Source organism: Calidris pugnax, unplaced genomic scaffold (genome assembly GCF_001431845.1).
Source record: "Calidris pugnax isolate Ruff unplaced genomic scaffold, ASM143184v1 scaffold40, whole genome shotgun sequence".
Lineage (NCBI taxonomy): Eukaryota > Metazoa > Chordata > Aves > Charadriiformes > Scolopacidae > Calidris > Calidris pugnax.
In genome coordinates, this window is record NW_015090796.1 from 1325566 (window position 1) to 1351220 (window position 25655).

Sequence of the window (25655 nt, forward strand, 5' to 3'; positions counted from 1 at the left end):
GTCAGACTCCACTGAAAAGCATCCAGACCTTCATCCACAGGAAGGTAATTCACAAGTTTACTACTCTGATTCATACAGTGATTTTTTTTTGCCTTTTTTTTTTTCTTGAGGGTATTGATATTGCTTATTTGAAAATAAAGTATATAAAGCAGGGTCCTTACACACACAAGGGGTTTCTCTTCCTACCTGCTCCCCTGACTTTTGAGACTACCTGTGTGAGCAAGGAGCACTCCAGAGCTCACTGCAAAAGTTGGTATTTTGAGAAGATTCTCACATGTCCTGTAGACTGACATGTAAATAGTGGCTTTTCCAAATCAATATCACTACTTTTATGAGTCAGGAAAAACTCATTTCATAAGTGTTCTCAGATTCAAGACAACTGTTTTTTTTTTTAGATTATGCTCTGTCTTCTTTCCCCCTTTTCTCCCCAACTTTGGACCAAGGAGTTGAAATACTGACGCAGACCTAGCAAGGGGAACAACAGGAAAATAATTTATGTTTATAAATACTTCAAGGGTGGGTGTCAGGAGGATGGGGCCAGGCTTTTTTTCAGTGGTGCCCAAGGATAGAACAAGAGGAAATGGGCACAAACTTGAACATAAGAAGTTCCACCGAAACATGAGGAGGAACTTCTTTCCTGTGAGGGTGGCAGAGCCCTGGCAGAGGCTGCCCAGGGAGGTGTATCCTTCTCTGGAGACATTCAAACCCACCTGGACACATTCCTGCAGGACCTGATCTGGGTGGACCTGCTCTGGCAGGGGGTTGGACTGGATGATCTCCAGAGGTCCCTTCCAACCCCATAGCATTCTGTGATTCTGTGATTTTCAGAGTGCTTCACGTACTGTTATCCTCATCCTTTCACTTGCTCATGAAATGCAGCTGAAATATGGAATATATGAAATAATTTCCTAGCAGTTTGCAGCAAAGCCACAGTGAAAGGAGGTGAGAGAAGAAAGAGTAATGCAGCCCCTGGAAAAAAAAAAAGACAGTAAACTGCTGGGCTGCAGTTACCCAGATCCAGAAACTGAACCTTGCAAGTAGCCTTACTCGATTCTAAGCACATTTTAAGGGCCTGTGGGATTGAGTCTCAGTTTAGACTCTGGGATTAGCATTCCTCTTGTGCAAAGTACCATGGAATTTTAATGAATACAAGTAGTCAGAATTTCTGCTGTCTCCCAGAGATTTGTTTATTTACCAGTTTAGAGACATGCTTAACATCTCTCTTCAGTGGTGCATCTGCACCAGCACCGTACTGAGGCAATGGTTAAAAGTCTGATGCTGACAAAAAAGTGGAATCTCTGAGTCACATATTGTCTTCGGCACACTTATTAGTGATCCTTGAAAATCCTATCCCCAGCTAGATAATGAGATATTAGAAGATTATGATGGATACATAGGTATGTCATCAAAGAACCTAGTCCACTTTGCTTATGGGAGCTTTCTGCATTTAAAATATAAGAAAAAATTATTTTTGAGCTTCTGTTCAAAATGTACAACTATTTTTCCTTTCGACAGGGATATCTCCAGGAACTTGATTAGCTCAGCACCTGGTTTGGTCAAAGAGAGTTTTTATATTGAAATAACACATCAGGACCTTTATCCCAGGTCCTCAAAGGGAGTTGGGCATTTCCCTCCATTTGGCAGAAGCAGTCAGTCACTTTTCGGGGTCTGTATCTCACCCACTCCTTTTCCCAACTTCAGGTTTTCTGAATTCTTTTCCCCTTTTAAAAATCCTCTAGAATCACAGGGATCCACCAGCAGCACAAGTGAGGGGTGAATAAACTTTCTGAAGCCCGTGGTCTCATAATTACTAACCAAAAAGCTTCATCCAGACTGACAACCAAGATGCTCAGCTCGAGTATCTTGTTAGGTCCAAAACTCTGTGTAAGTGGTCTACAGGGTTTTAAAAGGGCTGGTCAGGGAAGTTGTTTTTAGCTTTAAGATGAGGCAATTTAGGCTGCCTAGTACACACTTTGGGACAAAGTTTTAAGCCTTTCATTGACATTTGCATTTGCAAAAAATGAAGTAGCTGCCCGTATGAAATTTGGTCACACAGTCCTGAAAATCTGGCTGCGTTCTTTCTGTTAAACAGATCCAGACAATAATAAACAACGTGGTCATTTTCATTTCAATAGTATGAAATATTTTGGATATTTGTTGCTTCTTAAAATGAATATAAATTTAAACAAATACCAGGAAAGCCAACAAGCTCAAGGAAAAGTAAAAAATAACATCTCACCACAACTCCCAAATCCTCCCAGCGCAGTTCATATGCAGCTCAGCTGCACTCTCAACAACCCTCTGGTTCATTTTCTGGAGCCACAAAAATCTATCTTCTGTCTCTTAATTTGTCTCATGATGTCACAGGTAAATGATTATTTGCTGAATTTTCATCTTCTTGAAAAATAGATACATGTTTTTGTTAAGATTTGAAAGTGTCACTTGAAAACTGCTGGAGCCAAGCCAAGCTTTGGTAAAATCTGGCTAGATAATATATTCTCTTTATGATAAATTCAGCAGAGTGAATATTCATAGCTGAAGTAGCGTTCCCTGAAATACAAAATTTATAATAGAAGTGAGATTGTGTTCTTACCAGCCTATATGAGGCAGTTTTTTTTTTTTTTTAAAGGAGCTATCTAATTACTTTTTAAGTCAATTACTCCGCTTGTTCCCCTGGTGACTCTACTCTCCCCAAAATATATGGACTGTTTTTCATTATTATTTCCCAAACAAGAAAATAAAAACAATGAAAAATCAATAGCAAAGTTCACATAAGCAGATGTTAATCTTCTGCATAACTCACCATACATTCGAGATAGCGATCTTATTGGCGTGGGGAATGATATTTCTAATGGAACTTTTTTAGTTGGTAAAGTCAGTAGCAACAGGAATTGGTAGCAAAAAGTCAACTGCACATTTGAATACTTAATTTTGCGGCTATAAACAGCCACGTCACATTTCCAGCAACAACAATGGGATGGTTTTCAGCACTGCTCTACCAAGCAGGCATGTTTTCTATTTTCTTCTTGTATATACAATTAAAAGCATTCCCACCAGAGAAGCTCTGCCCTGCATTTACTTCTGAAGCAGAGCATGAGAGATGTCTCTCAAAAGTCAAACCCCTGCTTTTCCTTGGGCCGAATAACCAAAAGAAGAGCTGAGCAGTGCACCCTCACGTCTAAGGCTTCTGTTAAAAAATTTGAATCCACTCACTAATTGTCAATACTTGCCCCAGTGTGCAATTAATAAGGAGATCTCTTCGCTCTTCAGAAAAGCCTTTTTTTTTTTTTTTTTTTTCCTGCATGGAAAGGTGATTTTACCTTCTGTCAGGCAAGAGATAAGGAATTGCATGCATGGGGTACAGGCAAGTTCTCCTCTTGCTCTAGGGGATATCCACCAGTGCCTGTGTTCTTGTTGAGTAATAATGAGATACCATAACCAAACAGTAGAAGATGCATGTCAGATGGTTCTCCAATAACATTAGAAAAAAAGCAGCTGATGTATGGGATATTGAAGGCAGATTAAGTTGTTAATGTATATTAGTATATTCTTAATTTCCTTTTAATTGAAAAAGACATATTGACTTTAATTAGAACCATTTCACAGGAACTGTCAATTAGCACATGTCAAACTAGTTAATTCAGAACAGAATTCTTTTAATTAGGGTCTGCTTTCCTTTAACTGTGGGGCCAATGAAATCAGCCTTTCCTTATCAAGATTTTAAATGTCTCTAAGACATACAATACAAATGTAGTCTCTTATCTATTATTAGAAGCCCATATGGATAACATTAAAATGATGATGCTGGCATTGTTCATGCAGCACAAATCAGAGTTTCCTTTATGACTGTTTGAAAAAAAAAAAAAAAAAGGAAAAAGATGGCTTTGAAGAAAGACTATTTTAAATACACAGATTTATCCTACTTTAAAGAGACTACAAAATTTATGACACGCATGTTCACATTTAAAGTATTATTTAATACGTCTGCTCAAATAAATGGGCCTATTCAAACGTTTTGTGTGTTCTATCAGCCAAAGACACATAAAACATTTTCAAAGCATGCAGTAACGTTCTTCCCTTAAATGAACTGTAATCAAAAGGAGAAAACAGACTCGATGATTTTTTTTGGGACAGTATAAAACCAGCATTGTTAACTTTCATTGCATGTGAAGATTTAACACTGATTGCTAATCCAGTGGCTGCGAACACCAGTGAGCTAATGTCATCTCAGTTATCAAACGGCACATATAGTCCCCATCCTGACTTTCACACAGGTTTTCCTTGAGTTTGCTGGTGGGCCTCAACTCTTGGCTGACATATTGGTGTAAAGACCTTCCCCGTGGCTTCTGGGAGCTGCCATGTGCAACATCTGTAGCCCTTGGTCACATCCCTTCAGGAGTAAGAGCAGCTGAGAAAAAATACAACAAAATACAAAAATACAACAAAAAATTGTTGAAGAAGAGTGGCTGCAAAATCTAGACTTAGTTTTATCATGCGGGGTTTAGCCACTGTTTTACTGACCTATATCAACAGAGGATTACAGAGATTAGTGAAAGGAATACTTAATAACCGAACTGTGGATTCCAAAGAGGATTATCTGGTAAGATATTTCATGTATCCTGATGCTTTGTTGAACATATTAGGGACCCGATTACGGGCCTGAGTAACTCAACAATAAAAGAGGCATCATTTCCCAAAATGGGGTGCAACTGGGACACGTTAAAATTTAATGTGTCCTAGAAGTACACTTTGGCCAGGATCCCCGGCCACACCATTTGCTTTCCCCCAGGGTGATTTCTCTGGTGTGTGGTGGGCAGCAGAGTTATGGGATTACCCTCTGCTGAAGAGCACGTTAAGGTTTCCATAAAACTTTAAAAAGTGGACGAACTTTAACGAGATGATCTGTAAAGCTGAAAAATTGTGCCCTGGGAGTTCTTCAGCTCAAGCAAGAGGCTCTGTAGACACGTCGCTTCACTGCCAGTGTGAAGTGTACCCTGAGTATAACCCACAGCTGTAGTGCTACTTTTAAATGTGATTGTAAATAGGTAACATAAGACCCTGATATTTAGTCATTAATCCTATTGTGGCCCACATTAAATCTCTGCTTATCAGTTTAAATGCTTACCATAATTTAGAACTCTTTAAGCAGATCTAAGTCACTTTGGCACCAAGTTGCATAATCCAACTTCTTTTATAACACAGCAGAAACAATGCTTTGGATTTTGATCATATTGCTCAACCGGCAATATATTGTTTGTTTCAAAATGGCAATTAGCAATAACTCTGCTTTAAAAATCATCCCCACATTGGCTGTGCATAGGAAGCATGGGTAAGAAGTTGGGTTTATAAAGTAAGGGTTATAAAACCGGAGGTGACTGCCTTTAAGCTCACTTATTCTGCATTGTGCTGGACTTCAAACTATAGGAATAATTGAACAGATTGAACTGCAGAAATTTTTCCAATTCTGGTGAAATTTTTAGTCCTTGCAGTATCCCCGTCAGGTGGGTAATAACTTATCTGACCCGTACTTTATGGTTGGGACAACGGAGAAACCCTTGTGTGGAGGGCAAGTAACTCATCCAAGCCCCAAAGCTAAGTCAGTTAGAAACAGAATTAAAATCAGAGGTTCCCAATTCCCTGAAGTTGCATGGTCCTCCCTGCAAATACACCAACAGGGCAGCCCACTGTGTGCCGTGCCCTTAAATTGGTGCAAAGCATATTTTTTTCCTAATTAATACTAAGGCGATTCATTGCTTAGCAGCAGCACTAATATTTACACACTTATGGATCTCATGATTAAGTAGCAAGCTTTGACTTCAATTAAACCTGACAGTTTCTGATAGCAAAAAGTCATTACAGAACTTCAAAAGCACTTGAACTGCAGCAAGATCTTTACAATTATCTATATAATATCTTTCAGCCTCCGTTGGGTCCTTGATCTTCTGTGGCAGGCCCAACTTCTCTGTCAACTTTGGTCTATGGGAAGTTGAACCTTAACGCATGATATTAAAAAAAAAATAAAATATATATATATGAAAATGCTGCAATATACAATGGATTTCACCCGGTCTGACATTCTTTTTGGTATAAGTGCTTAATAAAAATTGCCCATGTGAATCATGTACTGTTCATGTATTGTTCATGAATCAAACCAAGAGCCATTTAAAAATGACTAGCATTAGGGAAACGTAATAGCTTTTTAACAGATTATTTAAATGACTGTAGCTCTGATTTCCAGTCATTTTATCCAAACAGCTATGGCTGAACTATCCCTGAAAAGGGAGTAACTTTCTGATTAAACTCTTTTGTTGTTGGATTTAAGAAATATTTTAGAAGAGAGAATTTCTCAATTATGCATTCATCTTTCAGAGCCTGGGCATGGAGGGTGTGACAATTTGATCAAACCCAGCTGAAAGCACTAATGGTTTGGAGGATTCATTCCCTTCTTACAATCGCGGCGAAAAAAAAGCCTCTAAATGCATCCAGAGCAGAACAGAGGGTTTGCTCGGACGGACCAGTGCATAAATCCCATCCTTGGTAGTTTCTGCTCTCCGCAGCTTGGCTGGCCCAGCACTTTTCGTAGGGTGATGCGACAGCAGTAGAGCATTTGTGCATTTTTTTGGCCAAATTATCAACCCATCTGATTCCTTGATTTTTTTTTTTTTTTGCTTTGCTGGCCGTATGCGCCCCGGTGTAATTGAAACCAGCAGACACCCTCATCTGCCCATGTGCTGTTGGTTCCTTGGCCTGGTGTGACCAGTGGATGAGCTCTCCGACCCTTCCTCCTTTTCCAAGGAGGGTTTTTAGCCCTCATGGTTGTGCCTCGTGTTAAACCACTACCCAAAGACAGATTCCCCCCATTAAACTGGAAGAGGTCCTTACTCTTGAGTCCTCCAGACCACTGTCTTTCACTTACTGTTGTTTTGAAGCATTTTCTCAAAAACTGCGGTCTTTTTGACAACTCTGGTCTTTCTGCTGGCTACTTTCCATCAAAGCTGTGCATCTCCGTGTTAATGATGAAAACAACTAAGTGGGAAAATAACGTTAAGGCACCTAATATGTGCCTAATTATTTGCAACGTGGCTTAGTAGCTGCGAACGAGGACAGTCAGCCGGCTGCCCCTTCGTCTGGAGGAAGGGGCTGGTGGACCTTCATCAGTTTGGTGATCGTAGGCGAAGAGCTGCTGCTCTTGTGGGCATATTCCTCCAGGTCACATCGCCTCGCGCTACGGCAGCAGTTAACTACTCCTTTATTAAACAATTCTCCAAGCATAACTAAAGCATTTGGGTTGTTAACATACATAATAAGTTATATTTAAGAAGGTTTCAAATCAGCACATTGTATTTTGCAGCGAAGTCATAAAAATATGCTAACATGATAACATCTAATGAGGGAAATGTTGCATGCAGATGTCTGTTTGCCTATTATCCCATAAAATGACTGTATATTTTTATTTATATGAGTAACGTTAGACACAAACATGTTACCAAAAAAGCATTCATTTAGGAAATGTATAAACACAATATGAGTCTAATATAAGAAACTGTTTTAAAACACGTTTTTTAGTGTTTATAAAATGAAGAGAAATTAAAAAAAAAATATTGTTCCAAAATATATTTTTTTCCTCCCTCATGATGAGAAAGAAATATAGGTTCTCAGCTGGCATATTATTTGTGATGTGGCAGCAAAGTGAAATTTGTGCCTCGCATCCTGTATCCTTTACATGATGCAAAGGAGTATAATTTTATTTTTGTTTTATTTGAAGGCTCTGTCTGGGCACATTGGCCACCAATTTCATTTTTATTGCAGTGCATGGATAGCAAAGTCACATATCCTTACGTTAATGCAAAGGGCATAGGAAAGGAAAGGGAAAGTATAATTTTTGTTGTTGCTGTTGTCATTTGAAATTTCCATAGTGTCTGTGCACATTGGGTACCATTTCATTTTTATTGCGCTGCACTGATAGCAATGTCACATATCATTAAGTTAACACCAAGTTAGGGAAAAAAAAAAAGAGAAAACCAGATTTTTTTTCCTCTCACTATTACCATTGTTTGAAATTTTTTGTACTGTGTGAATATAATTTCTGTAGGGTGGTGGAAGTGCTGAAAAATCTAATATATAATGTAAAAAAGGTATACCAGTTTATGTTTTTGCATTGCTCCCTGTGACAGTGTGTAGAAAATGTAATGCTACTTACATTTCTTATTGATGGGATAAAGGTTTGTTCAATATCTAGAAACAGTGTGGAAACAGCCATCTTTCAGGAAAATTGGAATAGTAGCAGAGTTTAATTTCCCCAAATCTGTTTATTTTATTAAGAAGCCTATCTCACGTATCCTAAAATACCTTCAGTGTCCACCTCACTGTCTTTTCACCCTTGAGTAGAGAAGGTGACTGAGAAGGTGACCCTCACTTTGGGATGCAGGGATGCTGGCCTCTTCTACGTGGTATCCAGGGTGTTAATTTGTGGTTATGGTGGACTCACTCCGCTGACACCTGTAACTGCCACCAGGATGGACACAGTGCTCATGGACATGGGGAGCACCAGGCAGCTGTGTGGCTGCTCCCTTTTACGTGACAGGTCATTGTACAGGTCAGCACCAAGAGGAGGCAGGAGTCCAGCCCTTGGGCTCCTGTGGGAAATTTATGCCTTAGGATGATGAATCTATTGCCAACGATTGTCTCAGTTTTGGAGGGCAAGGGAGGCCAACTTAGTTTTGAAGAGCAAAAGAGGACAACTTGTTTCATTTTATTTAATCTATTATTAACCATTTCCATATCACGGCCAACTCTGCCTCTATCCTTGCCCTTTAGAGCAATTCTTTTGTGGTCCTGTAGGTCTACACCTGTTTCCAGGGAGCGACCCTTGGACAGACAGATACAGGGCTCCAATTGGCAAGCTCCAATATGGTCCTTCTTGGTCTGGAGTTGTGATACAAACTCCATGGGTTTGAGATAGACCTCACACATTGCCAGTTGGATCCTGATTTCCAGGCAGAATGCTCCAAACTGTGGAACAGAGCTGGTGGAAAGGCTGGAAGGTATGGAGTGGCTGAGGACATTGGGTTTGTCTAGTTTGGAGAGAAGGAAGCTGAGGAGTGACTTCATTGCTCTCTGCAGCTTCCTGAGGAAGGCAAGTAGAGAGGTGCCAACCTCTTCTCCCTGGTATCTGGGGACAGGATGTGTGGGAATGGTTCAAAGCTGTGCCAGGGGAGGTTCAGACTGGGCATTAGGAAGCGTTTCTTTAACTAGGAGGGTGGTCAAACCCTGGAACAGGCTTCCTAGAGAGGTGGTTGATACCCCAAGCCTGTCACTGTTTAAGAGGCATTTGGTCAATGCCCTTAATAATATGGTTTAACTTTTGGCCATCCCTGAAGTAATCAGGCAGTTGGACTAGATGGTCATGGTAGGTCCCTTCCAACTGAAATATAACATCCTATTCTACTCTACTCTACTCTACTCTACTCTACTCTACTCTACACTACTCTATATCTTCCATTCTGTTCCATTCCAAACTGTGTGCTGTAGTTTATACTTGAATTAATGGCTCAAGACAAGGAGGCTGCATCTAAGGGGCACCCCAGACCCTTTGCATTGTTCTTGCAGTGTTCCCACTTGGTGGTTACAGCAGAGATCAGTCCCTGTTGGATGGTCTCAGCATATTCAGCATCTGTAATGTCCCTTTCTTTCCTGTCACAAAATGTGTTGAACGTGAACTTTTTTGGAGCACTTAGTTTGGCCCCTGCATGGATAGACATAAAGCTGTGGCAATCCCGAGTTTGTCCACAAGTCTTTGAAGATCCTGTAACTTGAAGTGGGATGTAACAGCTGCCAGGATCTTCCACTCTTGACAAGGAGTAGGACAATGAAGGATCTAGACTGAAATTTCTGGTCTATGCGAACCAAGCTGGATCTGGAAGGGTAGGAGAACCTCAGCCAACATGTGTTTAATGAAAGCTGTATGACATTAGACAACCACAGATGTATGTAATAGATTTCATGGTGTCACAATAGGGTACATCCCAATAAGCCACCTGAACACACAAATATGTATTGGATAGCATGGTTTATGTTTTTAATGTATTTCCTTGTGTGGGGCTTGGAAAAGGCTCCTCTTCACCCAGTGCCACAGGCTACTTAGGTGCAACAGCAGCAGCACTCCAACTTCAAAACATAACGTGTCATAACAGAGATGATCATGAAAGAAAGGCTGGCCTGAGGAATCCCATGACTCTTTCCATTTTCACCGAATTTGGGGTGTCAGCACCTGTACTGATGCAGCTGTTCCTTGGACGGTGTCCATGACACAAAACCCTCAGCAAGCGACGCAAGAGCTTGCCTGCTTTGGAAGAATCACAGAATCTTCATGGTTGGAAGGGACTTTTGAGATCACTGAGTCCAACCACAAAAAAAAAAAAAACAAACCAAAAAAAACCCCAATCACATTCCTCCCCCCTGCAAACAGGCACAACCCAACAATCTCAGGCATTACAGCATGCTCTGAAGTGCCACGTCTACATGTTTATTAAACACCTCCAGGGATGGTGACTCCACCACCTCCCTGGGCAGGCCGTTCCAGTGCCTGACAACCCTCTCAGGAAAGTCATTCTTCCCAATATCTAATCTAAACCTCCCCTGTCCTGACTTCAGACCATTTCCTCTGCTCCTGTCAAGATTCCCTTGGGAGAAGATGCCAACCCCCACCTCTCTACACCCTCCTTTCAGGGAGCTGTAGAGGGCAATGAGGTCTCCCCTCAGCCTCCTCTTTTCCAAACTAAACATGCCCGGTTCCCTCAGCCTCTCCTCGTATGACTTGTTCTCCAGATCCTTCACCAGCTTGGTGGCTCTCCTCTGGACACGCTCCAGCACCAGAAAGTCCTTCCTGTGGTGAGGGGCCCAGAACTAACACAGCCCTCGAGGTGAGGCCTCACCAGTGCCCAGTGCAGAGTCACCATCACTGCCCTGAGCATCTGATGCAGCCTCGGGCACAACTTTTGATGATGCCTGTGTCCTTTCCCCCTCCTCCCCCACCTCAAGTGAGACAGAGCAAATTGAAATATTCCATAGCAGGTGTCAGAGATCTAAGTGGGACAAGGTGGTGGTTTTGGAAGAAGTACTGGAATGGGAACATGCTGCTGAGCTCCCCATCTGGAGAAGGAAGCCCAGAACCACCCTTTCCTTGAGAGATGCTGGAGGGACAGGGGACCACGTGTTCAGGGCTTTGTAGGAGACAAATTCTAGCTTGTTTCTAAGAGTCTCCATATGGTTTTATTTCTGTTGTATACTTTCCTCTTGGCTGTACTGGAGCTCTTTTGTTTTAAACTGGCATGTCCTGGAACATTTTTAAGATATAAAAAACCACCGTACTTATCTCAGGGCTCCACAAATGATTAACGATGGTTTTTTTTTTCCCCTCCCTGGGATTTTTGTTAAGGTCGGTGGGACCAACTCTCTATCACTCTGCACCTTGCCTAGGACTCCATTCTGATGCCAGGTGGGTGTAAGATGCCAGCCAAAGCTACACCACGTGCCTCTGACCGACTGGGCTGGAGCTCTGGGACCACACACCAGAAATTCATGTCCAGACCTCACATTCAGGTGGCTCTGCTGAGCCTCTCCAGGTGGTGGGTGACGTTCCAGGTGTTAAAAAAAGCCACTTCCATCTCTCACTTGCACCTCTGTAGCAAAATGCTGACAAGCTTTTCGTGCCGTCCTTTAAATTAGGAGGGATTACACACAGACGTGCACGCATGTATATGTATATATATGATTTCTTGCCTTTTAAGTCATAGAGATTATATATGTATATGATCTCTTCTACATATATACATATATATGAGCTACTTTAAAATGACAGGCTTTTAGGAAATAAAAATATATTAATCTGAAGCGCTGCTATAGAACACGGACTTAATTTTTGTGAAAAGTGTGCTATCTAAATGCAGCCTGGTCTGCTGCCTGCCAGCCACGGGAGGAAGGGGCAGGGAGGACTTTAATGCCAGGGGACAGCTGTTGGCAAAGAATTTAACTCTTTGTCCAGAAGGGACACCAACTCCCAGCGATGGCCGTTGACTTGCTTTGGTTGGATGTGAGTCCTGGTGATTTTTGGCTGCCGGGGGATGCCACGAGGAGTACCCAGGGCTCAGCTCTTGAGGACCTGCCAACGGTCCCAGAGGGCCAGGGCTCAAACATCAGTCTTGCATTTTAAGGGTCCAAGAGGCATCTGGGTGGGGCAGCCAGCAGTTTGGGGTTGGAGCGTGGGATACGCTGCCCATGTTGACATAGCCATTACTCATTATAAGCGGTTGACATAGAAATTACCAAAGTTCAGCTTTGGTAATTTCTAGCCCACATTGCAGCGGCTGTGTAGTGGGAGGAACAATAGGGAACTGGACTCAGTATACAATGCATTTTAATAAAATTCTTCATATGGTTTGATTTCTAAAGGATCTCTCATCAGCCTATTCCCCCTCATTTTTTGTGACAGTCACCACAAAGGTTGGCATGAGACTGACTTAGAATGGAAAATATTAGTAGGAAAAATGGGTTTTCTCAATATGTTGAATGCACTGCCAAAATCCCTCTGCTATCCACCTGCAGTCTGTAGACTTACTTGTTAGAGTAACCAGAGTTAAATAACTAAGTACGGACTTTATCCACTCCCCATATGCCAAAAAAAATCCAGAACAAAATAGACAAGAAAATTATAATCAAACTCAAATTAATAATATAAAATACTAAGGACTCTCTGTGAAAAAAATCCTCCATGTAAAGCTCTGGGATAACTGTTGTGGGTGGTGACAGACACTGGTCTTCAAATAAATTTAGGGTTTCTGTCAGAAACCTCATCCTTGGGGCCTTCTGATGGGCAACTCTTTTGACCTGGCATCAAACCACATCTCTCCTCTCAGAGACTCTTCAAAGGAAGATCTCTGCTCTTCTGCACTTCTTGAATAATAATTTACTGTGTAAACTTCAGAGTAAAAAAAAATAATCCTACTTCTCCTAATTTGATCATTTATGCACCTGGTACAAAGATACAAACAGTCTGGTGTCATAACCTTTGGAACATTAAAAAAAAAAGGCAAAAAAAAAAAAGCAGCTGACTTATAGTAACCAAGAATTGCTTTTGCCCCATTCTTTACAAATAGGACAAATTGGGTACTGATAGTTTATAAACAGTATGCTCTGGCAAATGCATTTAGAATGAAGCACAATGTTGAATAGTAACTGTCTTGATTGTAACACCAGGAAAAGACATAATTTTTCTGGGCGCTACATTGACCACAGTCAAATCTCTATTCCACCCTCGCTCAGGCAAGGCTACATTGAAGAGGAATTGAAGAGAAAGATTTGGCCATACGTAGAAAGTTAATTTCCCCCCTTCATGAAGTCAAGTTCTGATTAAAAAAGAAGTAATTATAATTTTTCAGCAAATTAACTCTAAGTTTATTAAAACCATTCAGTCTGATAATCTATATTATGTTATGTTTAATACTTATTATGAGACTAAACCACTAAAATATCTCCAGTTCAAGGAAATATCTTCAAACATCAGTCATAAAAGAACTATATTAAAGCAAATATTCAGATTAATTGCTGACGGGCTTGTTTAGTGTCTAACAGCAAAGAAGAAACCTCAGACTAAATCTATTAGCGTTGGATGAAATCTTGAGGTCATCACCTACTCTTTGCAATCACTCCCCCGAATGTTTATAGACGTAAGTACTGACTAAAAATGAATTAATAACTTCAAGATTTAATCTGATGTTATTAAAGTTTTTGCTGATTGTTTACTGTGTCTGATCAGCTTATGTAAATACTCTAAACTGTTGCATCGTCTGTAATTACTGTGCAATAGATGAGGTTACAGGCTAGTTAAAAACATGTGTCTTGATCATAAAAGAAAAGGCATCATTCTACTTTCATTTCAAAATTTCTTTAAAAATAAATGTACCAAAATATAATAAAGAACCTGAATTTTGATAGCCAAATGTTAAAACTCTGTTAAAATCCTAAATAAATAATTAAAAAGTCATTTTCAAATAGATAATTTTCTTCTGCATTTTCATGTTTTTAATGCATTTAATAAACAAGAATTGCAGTAACAAACCGAGGGGCTGGTAGCATGTCCTACAGAAGACTTGCTAATGTTTAGTGAAAAAAACACACAGAAGAAACACACTGGTACTACTTTGCAAACAACTTTTAATGTGAAAACAGATTAGGCACATTTGACCTGTCATGAAGTGTAGCAGAATATGATTTGATGCAAATACATGGAAAAAAGTTATTGGAGTGGGACAGAGAAGCAGAAAGGTCTTTGTGCATGTTATCTTTCCAGACATTTAGTACAACAAGCACAGTTATTGGTAACATTCACATTTCCTTTCATTGATGAATATTAGTTATTAAAATGGCATTTGGTAGTCTGTTGAGGGTCTGTCACTTTCCTGACATAGTAAAGGGGTAGAAAGAAAATTAATTGGGAAGAAAATTGTTACTTTTCTGCTCTAGATTGATGATTATCTGAAGTACAGGAACTGATGTTGTGTTGTGCCCTTAGGTGACCTTGTGTGTTATCCAACAACTCTTCTACTGGCTCAAGGATGTGCTCCAGAGATTGGCCCAGAAGAAGAAGAATGCTTGCTGGACCGAATATGTCCCTCTTTCTCTCAAAACATGAGCATCAGACCATTTATTGTAGGACAGAGAGCTCCTTGCAGCAGAACGAGAGGATAAGGACAGACCTGTGGATTTCCAGGTGATTGTCTCCTGTAAGTGGAAACACTGCTCACATGTGGTTTTCCAACTTGTGGTCCACACATAGAAGTTTCTTCCCTGTAGTAATTGATGTTGCAACATCTCCTCATCTGTTTTAGTGCCAGATAAACTCATTTAGTTTAAAGAACTACTGCCAGGAACTTAAGAGCCATTGGTTTTGGTGAACACCAAACAGGATAAGACTGGCTGCTGTATTTTTTTTAAAACACTTGAAAAACAGCTACTGCAGTAATCACAAGGGAATGGTGATCCCTCTCCATAAATTCAATTTGTTCATAACCTTTTGACACAGGCCATAAATAACCTTCATATATTTCACACAGAGAGAGAGACATGAATTAAATTACATGAACAATGTATATAAATATTTACTTTGCAAAGATACAAACACTTGGTATTAAAGTGCCCTATGGACAACCCTTAATTAGCAAATGGTTAATTCCTTGTTCCAGTTGATAACTGGATTGCATGCCTACCTGCTCAGTTTGCTGTGCCACTCTGCTGGTGCCAGGCACAAAATGGTAGCAAAGAAAATGTTAATCAATTGGATGTTTCAGCAAAGGTTATGCCAGAGACAAAGGAAAGGGGAGGTTGAATTCTGACTCTGGAGAAGGCTTATATGATTTTCAGGGGCAAGCTATGAAGTCTGGAAAAGCAAAAAAAGACCAAAAACGAAACCAAAAATGAAAGTAATTTTTATTTTTGAAAATTTTTCTCAGTGAGTTTATTTAATGTGTTCTATTTGCACACACAATTGGTATGATAATAACAGCAAAAGAACTAAAAGAATGTGCCAGAATTTGAAAGAGCTAAGTCAGAAAATGTTTATGGGAGAGAATAATTGTTATTCCCTCAGCTTTACACCTAAAATCCAGGTATTCCACAGGAATTAAAAACACACCGCTGTGGCTTTCTAATTTATTCTCCAAATTCCTCTTTGTGCTTTAAAACCTGAAAAAAGTATCTTCTCTGATACATGGGGTGCTTTAGTTTTTAAAATACAAAATAGAAAACAGAGATAAGGTTTAAGGTAGAAAAATAACTGGTATAGGTACTAAGAGGAAGGGAGAAAGGAAGGAAGGAAGGAAGGAAGGAAGGGAGGGAGGGAGGGAGGGAGAGAGAGAGAGAGAGAGAGACAGACAGAAAGAAAGAAAGAAAGAAAGAAAGAAAGAAAGAAAGAAAGATGTGTTCTATTTGCACACACAATTGGTATGATAATAACAGCAAAAGAACTAAAAGAATGTGCCAGAATTTGAAAGAGCTAAGTCAGAAAATGTTTATGGGAGAGAATAATTGTTATTCCCTCAGCTTTACACCTAAAATCCAGGTATTCCACAGGAATTAAAAACACACCGCTGTGGCTTTCTAATTTATTCTCCAAATTCCTCTTTGTGCTTTAAAACCTGAAAAAAGTATCTTCTCTGATACATGGGGTGCTTTAGTTTTTAAAATACAAAATAGAAAACAGAGATAAGGTTTAAGGTAGAAAAATAACTGGTATAGGTACTAAGAGGAAGGGAGAAAGGAAGGAAGGAAGGAAGGAAGGAAGGGAGGGAGGGAGGGAGAGAGAGAGAGACAGACAGACAGACAGACAGAAAGAAAGAAAGAAAGAAAGAAAGAAAGAAAGAAAGAAAGAAAGTACTGAAATGTCTCAGTTGTTTCAATGTTAGCTTAACTTCTTACTGAGGAATCAGGGAAAGGAAAAAGATTAAATTTTGAATTTTTTTTTCAATCTTGAAATATTGATTTTTTTTTTCAAAATAAAAAAAAAGTAATTAAATTTATACCTTTCAAATATAATGATGCAGATTTGTGTTTTCAAATAAAAAAACCCCAATGAACTGTTAAGCAGTGGAAATCAGAGAGCTATTCCCCCTGCTGGAAATGTCCGTAGTATTTTTTTTCATCTTTGTTGAGCATGCATCTTCTTCTACAAGAGACTAAGAGTTTGTCCTATTGCCATGAGATAACTCAGGGCCAGGCAGTGGCTAGATTGAATGGTCACACAAAAAAGCAGATGATGCTTCTTGTATACCTTTAGGTGACCAGGTTCATGGCCCTCGAGACTGCAAGAGCAAGATGGGCAACGAGCAAGCAGCCGCCTCTTTCCCAGGCACGAGGTAAGGAAACCTGATGGATAAAAAGACATTGGTGAACCCCATTCATGCATTTTAATGAAAAGAGTCCAAACTTGCTGGCAACACTGGCAGCACCAGTGCAGACACTGCTGCAGGTTTGGTGTTACCCACAGAAATGGATCCCCATTGGATCTGAGCTTCAAGATACGATATGACTTGCTGTCGACCAGCTGAAGTTGGGAGGAAAAACTCTTCAGGACTATTAATCAGAAGCGTGGCCTTTTGACAATGCCTATTCAATTGAGAAGTCCTCTATTTGGCAGTGATTAACCCTTTCACAACACCAACTAGTTAACATTGTCATGACAAGTAGAGGAAATGATGGTAACACAAGGTATTCCCTTAACTAAATAATAAAATATAGAATCTTAAAATCATAGAATCATAGAATAGTTTGGATTTGAAGGGACTTTTTTAAAGGCCATTGAGTCCTGCCCCTTGCCATGACTGGGGATATCTTCCACTGGGTCAGGTTGCTCCAAGGCCCCTCCAACCTGGCCTTGAACCCCTCCAGGGATGGGGCAGCCACAGCTGCTCTGGGCAACCTGGGCTGGGCTCTCACCACCCTCATCATAAAAAATTTCCTCTTTCTATCTAGTCTAAATTTCCCCTCTTTCAGTGTCAAACCCTCCCCCCTCCTCCTAGGGCTCCCCTCCCTCATCCCCCTCTCTCCTGGAGCCTCTTGAGGGACTGGAAGGGGCTCTGAGGTCTCCCTGGAGCCTTCTCTTCTCCAGGCTGAACCCCCCAACTCTCTCAGCCTGTCTTCACAGCATAGGGGCTCCAGCCCTACCAGCATCTCCGTGGCCTCCTCTGGCCCCGCTCCAACAGCTCCATGTCCTTCTGCTGTTGGTGGCCCCAGAGCTGGAGGCAGCACTAGGCGGGGGGTTGTGTCTCCCCAGAGCAAAGCAGAGGGGCAAAATCCCTCCGCCTTGTCCTGCTGGTCACACTGCTGGGGATGCAGCCCAGGAAGCAGGTGGCTCTCTCTCCTGGAGCCTCTTGAGGAACTGGAAGGGGCTCTGAGGTCTCCCTGGAGCCTTCTCTTCTCCAGGCTGAACCCCCCAACTCTCTCAGCCTGTCTTCACAGCATAGGGGCTCCAGCCCTACCAGCATCTCCGTGGCCTCCTCTGGCCCCGCTCCAACAGCTCCATGTCCTTCTGCTGTTGGTGGCCCCAGAGCTGGAGGCAGCACTAGGCGGGGGGTTGTGTCTCCCCAGAGCAAAGCAGAGGGGCAAAATCCCTCCGCCTTGTCCTGCTGGTCACACTGCTGGGGATGCAGCCCAGGAAGCAGGTGGCTTTCTTGTCTGTGAGTGGACATTGCCCAGTCATGTCCAGCTTCTCACTCCCCAGTATCCCCAAGTCTGTCTCCTTGGGGCTGCTCTCCACCCCTTCATCCCCAGCGTGGGCTGATACTGGGGGTTTCCCTAACCCAGGTGCAGGACCCTGCTCTTGACCTTGTTGAACCTCATGAGGTTGGCACAGGCCTACTTCCTGAGGCTGTTCAGGTCCCTCTGGATGGCATCCTGTCCATCAGGTGTGTCAACTGCATCACTCAGCTTGGTGTCATCAAAATATAAGGTACATGAGTGCAAACAATGAAATAAGAAATAAATCTGCAATCAATACACTTGAAACTATTACATGGCTCTATCATGGATTTAATTGTGATTACTTAATCTTATTTGGGTCCACCTTTCCATGGGACTTTCAGTTTTTAAACCAAGTGAGGGCCACTCATGTGGAGTAAGCTAGTGATAATTCCTATGACTTCGTGCTTCCCCCAAAGCAGTTGGAAACAGTCCTGCTTCAGCTTTATTTGTTTTAATTTTGGTTTAGGAAAGTATAAAGCTAAGGTGGGACCTCGAGAACTCAAAGCAATTTCAGAGTTGAAATCTTGCCAGGTAACATAAATAGATTAGCACAAACATTGAGAGGCCAGGAGCAGTTAAGAGTAAAAGATCAAAGAAGCTATGAGAAATAAAAATAGCCAGAGATCCCTAGAACAGATATTGTATTATTAAATTAATTACCAGTGCAAGTGGTACACGTGTAGACAGTACTACATGCTGAAGCAAGGGGACAGCCGGGTCAGATGTTGAGTTTCTCTGTTCCTTCATGTCTTCCTTTCTCCACCTTGTTATTCCCCATATCAAAGGAGGGCTGTTTCTGACCATACATTTCACTGGAGTTCTATCTAGTTAATGGTGATTCTGGAAATTAATCTGGGATGCTGCAGCATAGTTCAGTGGATTATGCCTTCAAATAAAAGTTCCAAACATTGCCCTCTATTTTATTGTTCATATTTTCACCCCTTTATCTCAGCTGACTGTCTTACAGTAGTTGTGATTAAAGAATTAAAGTTAACAACAGTTACCACTCTACAGCGTCTGAAATAAGACATATATATATATAACACAGATACATCAGGATAAATATTTTAATGAGAAAATCAGCAATTTTTTTTCTCCACGTTTACTCTTAAAAGCCCTCAAATATTTATAGACTTTTATTACATTTCCTCATTGTCAACACGTAATAATACTCAGAACTTAACCTTTTTCTAGTGAATCAGCTCCCCCACTCTTTTAATGTATTTTTGTTTCTGAATTCTATTCCAAGGTCACTTTTCACAGGAAATAAAAATGTGGCCTTAACAGGCTCACAAGGTATTCCCTTAACTAAATAATAAAATATAGAATCTTAAAATCATAGAATCATAGAATAGTTTGGATTTGAAGGGACTTTTTTAAAGGCCATTGAGTCCTGCCCCTTGCCATGACTGGGGATATCTTCCACTGGGTCAGGTTGCTCCAAGGCCCCTCCAACCTGGCCTTGAACCCCTCCAGGGATGGGGCAGCCACAGCTGCTCTGGGCAACCTGGGCTGGGCTCTCACCACCCTCATCATAAAAAATTTCCTCTTTCTATCTAGTCTAAATTTCCCCTCTTTCAGTGTCAAACCCTCCCCCCTCCTCCTAGGGCTCCCCTCCCTCATCCCCCTCTCTCCTGGAGCCTCTTGAGGGACTGGAAGGGGCTCTGAGGTCTCCCTGGAGCCTTCTCTTCTCCAGGCTGAACCCCCCAACTCTCTCAGCCTGTCTTCACAGCATAGGGGCTCCAGCCCTACCAGCATCTCCGTGGCCTCCTCTGGCCCCGCTCCAACAGCTCCATGTCCTTCTGCTGTTGGTGGCCCCAGAGCTGGAGGCAGCACTAGGCGGGGGGTTGTGTCTCCCCAGAGCAAAGCAGAGGGGCAAAATCCCTCCGCCTTGTCCTGCTGGTCACACTGCTGGGGATGCAGCCCAGGAAGCAGGTGGCTTTCTTGTCTGTGAGTGGACATTGCCCAGTCATGTCCAGCTTCTCACTCCCCAGTATCCCCAAGTCTGTCTCCTTGGGGCTGCTCTCCACCCCTTCATCCCCAGCGTGGGCTGATACTGGGGGTTTCCCTAACCCAGGTGCAGGACCCTGCTCTTGACCTTGTTGAACCTCATGAGGTTGGCACAGGCCTACTTCCTGAGGCTGTTCAGGTCCCTCTGGATGGCATCCTGTCCATCAGGTGTGTCAACTGCATCACTCAGCTTGGTGTCATCAAAATATAAGGTACATGAGTGCAAACAATGAAATAAGAAATAAATCTGCAATCAATACACTTGAAACTATTACATGGCTCTATCATGGATTTAATTGTGATTACTTAATCTTATTTGGGTCCACCTTTCCATGGGACTTTCAGTTTTTAAACCAAGTGAGGGCCACTCATGTGGAGTAAGCTAGTGATAATTCCTATGACTTCGTGCTTCCCCCAAAGCAGTTGGAAACAGTCCTGCTTCAGCTTTATTTGTTTTAATTTTGGTTTAGGAAAGTATAAAGCTAAGGTGGGACCTCGAGAACTCAAAGCAATTTCAGAGTTGAAATCTTGCCAGGTAACATAAATAGATTAGCACAAACATTGAGAGGCCAGGAGCAGTTAAGAGTAAAAGATCAAAGAAGCTATGAGAAATAAAAATAGCCAGAGATCCCTAGAACAGATATTGTATTATTAAATTAATTACCAGTGCAAGTGGTACACGTGTAGACAGTACTACATGCTGAAGCAAGGGGACAGCCGGGTCAGATGTTGAGTTTCTCTGTTCCTTCATGTCTTCCTTTCTCCACCTTGTTATTCCCCATATCAAAGGAGGGCTGTTTCTGACCATACATTTCACTGGAGTTCTATCTAGTTAATGGTGATTCTGGAAATTAATCTGGGATGCTGCAGCATAGTTCAGTGGATTATGCCTTCAAATAAAAGTTCCAAACATTGCCCTCTATTTTATTGTTCATATTTTCACCCCTTTATCTCAGCTGACTGTCTTACAGTAGTTGTGATTAAAGAATTAAAGTTAACAACAGTTACCACTCTACAGCGTCTGAAATAAGACATATATATATATAACACAGATACATCAGGATAAATATTTTAATGAGAAAGTCAGCAATTTTTTTTCTCCACGATTACTCTTAAAAGTCCTCAAATATTTATGGACTTTTATTACATTTCCTCATTGTCAACACGTAATAATACTCAGAACTTAACCTTTTTCTAGTGAATCAGCTCCCCCACTCTTTTAATGTATTTTTGTTTCTGAATTCTATTCCAAGGTCACTTTTCACAGGAAATAAAAATGTGGCCTTAACAGGCTGATGTATGGCATGAAAATGATGGAGCAATTTGAGGGATTCAGTAATGGCAAATTACCAGGACTGAATGATCTCCCTCCAGAATTCTGAACCAAGAAAATTATTAAGTACAGTATGTATAGATGGGAATATACATTGTCTTTTTAAGATAGTAATAATAATATATAACATCTCCCATCCCCCTTCTTAGTGATTGAAAGGCACTAAAACTATTAACTTTGGGGTTTTGAGTTTCTTTTAAAAAATGGTGTGAAATTTGAGGCTCATTATGGGGTTTGGAAAACTGTTGAGTTCTTCGAGAGAAGATGATAGCGGAGGAGAATCAGGACCAAAACAATGCTGCTTCTGCCAACAGGAGATGAATTGGGGCAAAACAGGTAAAGGTGGACAAGAAATTAAAAATCCTGGTCTTTCCAACATCTTATGGTAAGGATAAGCTAAAAACAGTGTTTAAGGAAATAACTAGATGTGAAGGAAAGAACAGACTTCTACCTGAGATTTAACTGGGTATTATTTTATTATTTGTAGTGCATCGATCCTCTGCGTCCTTGAAATTCACCTCTTTAAGGTGAATTAAAGTTGCACGGGCACATGGTGAGGATGGATAATCACCTCTGCTGTGTTACTTGGGATGTGTCCATACAGCTGACTGGGAAGGAGAAGGTAAGAGCTGTTGTCAATAAGTTGCTTAGAGAGGCTGTCAAACTAATATGGCCAGTGGAAGGCTGTTGGGGCAACTGAGATGGTTGTTGAGCTCTGACTGTCTTGGCCACCTCCTCACACGGTCCCACACTGCACAATGACCTGTCTGTCTGTCCATGCTCGAGGTGGGGCTCTTGGTACAGAACCTGAGTCTTGTGCTTTGTCCCATGGGATCAGACTATGGACTCTACCAGGATGTCAATAGTGCCAGTGGAAACCCATCCAAGGTCTGCTTGTGAGGAGCAGTGAGCTAGCTTGTCTTCAGTCAATCCCATATTTTAAATAATAGCAATAACTCAATCAGCAATTAAATAAGGAATTTTTTTTTTTTTGGGTGCTCTAAACCTGTGAATAATACAGGTACCAGTGTCATATTGTCATACTAACCACATTTTGTTGGGTGTAGGAGCACATCCAGGTTCCTTCACCTCACTTTGGGAAGGACATCTTTGTCACTTGGGGGACACACCTTGGACGTAGGTTTTATTTAGTGTGTTGGATTGCAGAACAAATGGTCAGATCTCAGCCTGAGACTGACTTACCTTGGAATTACCGGAAATCTGGAAAAAAGAGGACTAGTTGAGTGGACCTAGACTAATGAGAAAGGACAGCACCTCTGTTCTACGCAGACCCACAGAACAAAAATAGAAGGGCACAAGAATGGAAAGAAATAAAGATTAATTCCTTTCTTTGGCTGGAAATCAAACTGGAATCCAGCACCAATGTCAAACATTTTGACTGGATTTTTTAAAAGGGTTGGATTAGTTCATTGTTATTACTCACTGTAGCTACTCCTATCAACAGATAAATATGGGTCTATTTAAGCCAAATGCTCTTTCCCAACTTCAAAATTATACAACCGAGAGCAAAGTTTGGCTATCTAGAAGTAATCAAACCTAATGCCTCATGCTGTACAGTAACCTTTTTTGCCTGAAGAGGTCAGGAAGGAAATATTTTCCCACACTAATGGGTAACCTCAGTTTTATTTTTCAGCAGCTGACATGTTCTTGAGGTACTTGCTCGTTAATGCTGGAGACACAACGTGCCACTGCCTAATTCTTTGTGGCAGAGGTGTTGCTACTCCAGTAAGGGGAAAACGTTTAACACCCTAGAAAAGAGGGAGCAGCTGTTCCCTTTGCTTCACAGGGTACAGCTCTGCCATCCCTCCGTGGTCCTCCAAGCTTCGGTCTACGTCCTTGCACTTTCAGCCAATCAAATGTAAGTTTTAAGGGATCCTGTAATTCTCTACGTCCTATTAATCCACAAGGAAGCACAAAGGTGATGCAGGGCATCAGGTAGTGTCAGCTCTCCAGCACATGTAGGTACAAAACTCATCGAGCACACCTTTGCCTAACGAGAAAGCAGAGGTGTTCTGACAAGCAAGAACAACAAATAATAAAAATAATAATGATAATAATAATAAAAAAAGCCACTATCCTGTCAAATGCTGTGTGCATATCAAGCAAAGCAGACTTAACAGCAATCACATTTTGAGTAGAATCCGCTTGAATGTAACACCTTCTCCCTCTAAGGTTTTGAGTGTGGTATCTTAAAGAAGATCACACAAATTACTCATTCTGGGAACAAAGGCTCCTTTTTGAAAGCTGTCAGCTTGCTGACAGTTATGATGAGCATTTACTTCAGGCTTGTAAAACATATTAATCAAACTTGTTCCTATAGCTTCAGTCCAAGGAGGGTTACTGTTTCTTTTAGAGAGATGTTTTACATAAGTGAGGAGCTGTGCGTACGTATACACCTTGAATTCAAACCACTGTCTATGCCATTCATTTATTCGTAATGAATAAATACTAGTCTACACGGGGCTTAGGGAAGATTGAAGCAGTGTATGGAAATCTGTTTATTACAAGACTGTTTGCCAAAGACCTATGCACCATTCATTGAACCTTGAAAAACATTTGAAAATATGGGTTGCATTTGCAAACTTCAATGTATGACATGGAGAGCTGGCAAGCTGCCTGGTTTCTACTTAAAGGATTGTCATTCTGGGAAAAATAAATTTCTCTAACTAGACAAAAGTCAATGTTTTCATGTTTTACTGCAATCAAACTGATATGGCTGACAATTTAATGTCTCAACACTTAAAATATCTGTGGATAATCAGTTACCTCAATCAATCATAACTACAAGATTTCTCTATTTTCAAAGCCTGTATACATGTGACTGAGATATTTAACAGTTTAGAGAAACCTCCCCATCCTTAATCCTTCATGATTTCTCTTGAGCCGTGCATGTTTCTTTTTTCTTTTTTTCCCAAATGCACAATTTTATAATTGCTGAAAAAAAAAAAAAAAAACCAAACCCTGTGCTGTAATCAGATTTTGAAACCTTTGTGTTAATGTCCTGTTTTATTTAATTTTATGTATATTTTATAGTCTGCTTGCCTGTCAAAAAGATGTGGAAATGTGCTGGCATTCCAGCTGAAGACATCATTATGAGTGAGAAAATGCTCAAGGCTTTTTCAAAGTGGGTGCTGAAACACACGTTTCTCTTCTTTGACTCCAGGGGATGCTAACAGCTGCCCCAGCAGACAGGTATTGCGAGGTCAAAGGCTAGCAGAGCTGTGCACCTCCAGGATTGGACTGCCAGCCAAGGAGACGGGTAGTTTCTCAAAAACTAATAACAAAAATAGCAACAATGATGAGAAGGCGACGGAGCTGACAACAAAAATGAAAAGGAACCCGCAAGAAGTGGATTCTGGGTAGCGCAACACTTGGCAGAGCTGATTTTAATATCTGACAGGTTGAGTTCACTAATCTTTGCTATTCATATTGACGTGAAACTTCATACAGTTTTAGAGATTTGTATCTATTAAGACATGCAGCAGTGTTCCTACAACACGGGAACAAGTTTGCTAGCGCCTGCCGTTCTTCTTCCTCCCTGATAAAAATTGATATGAACTGTTTTAAACGCCTAACAGATAATTACTCTCAACACTCAATAAGGGGAGCTACGTCTGTAGAGCCTCCTTTATCTTTAAAAATAATAATAATAATAATAAAAAAACCCCACACAACCAAAACAAAACCCCAAGCCCAAACCCCACCAACAAGACAAAACAACATTCTTCTCCCCCGTTTCTTCCCCCCACCCCCCCTCTCTTTTGTTTCTTTGATTACTTGGAGCCTTGTAATCAAACTAAGCTTAGTTTCGGGACCCTTGGGGCAGTATCTCTTAGTTCCCTGTCAGGCTGCGTTGCGAAACAATCAATCTTGCTCCGGCGCGCCCGGCTGGGTGGAAGTGCCGCAACACGGGGAGAGCTCTTTGGCTTTGCTCTGGCTGTGAAGCTCCGATGACAAAAGTTTTTTTTTTTTTTTTTTTTTTTTTTAGGGGCTAAAAAAA

General features: G+C 41.1%; 1 long non-coding RNA gene across 3 annotated transcripts; it reads left to right on the top strand.

Moving 5' to 3' along the window:
* Positions 1 to 25609, top strand: LOC106885027. 3 transcript variants are annotated; one of them, XR_001411335.1, is made up of 5 exons: positions 1 to 44; positions 14570 to 14780; positions 16829 to 16907; positions 22122 to 22256; positions 24689 to 25609. It is a non-coding gene; the product is annotated as an uncharacterized LOC106885027 (long non-coding RNA). The 3 variants fall into 3 exon arrangements; XR_001411336.1 differs by having other exon boundaries at positions 24819 to 25609; XR_001411334.1 differs by having other exon boundaries at positions 22122 to 25609.
* Positions 25610 to 25655: the final 46 nt, after the last annotated feature.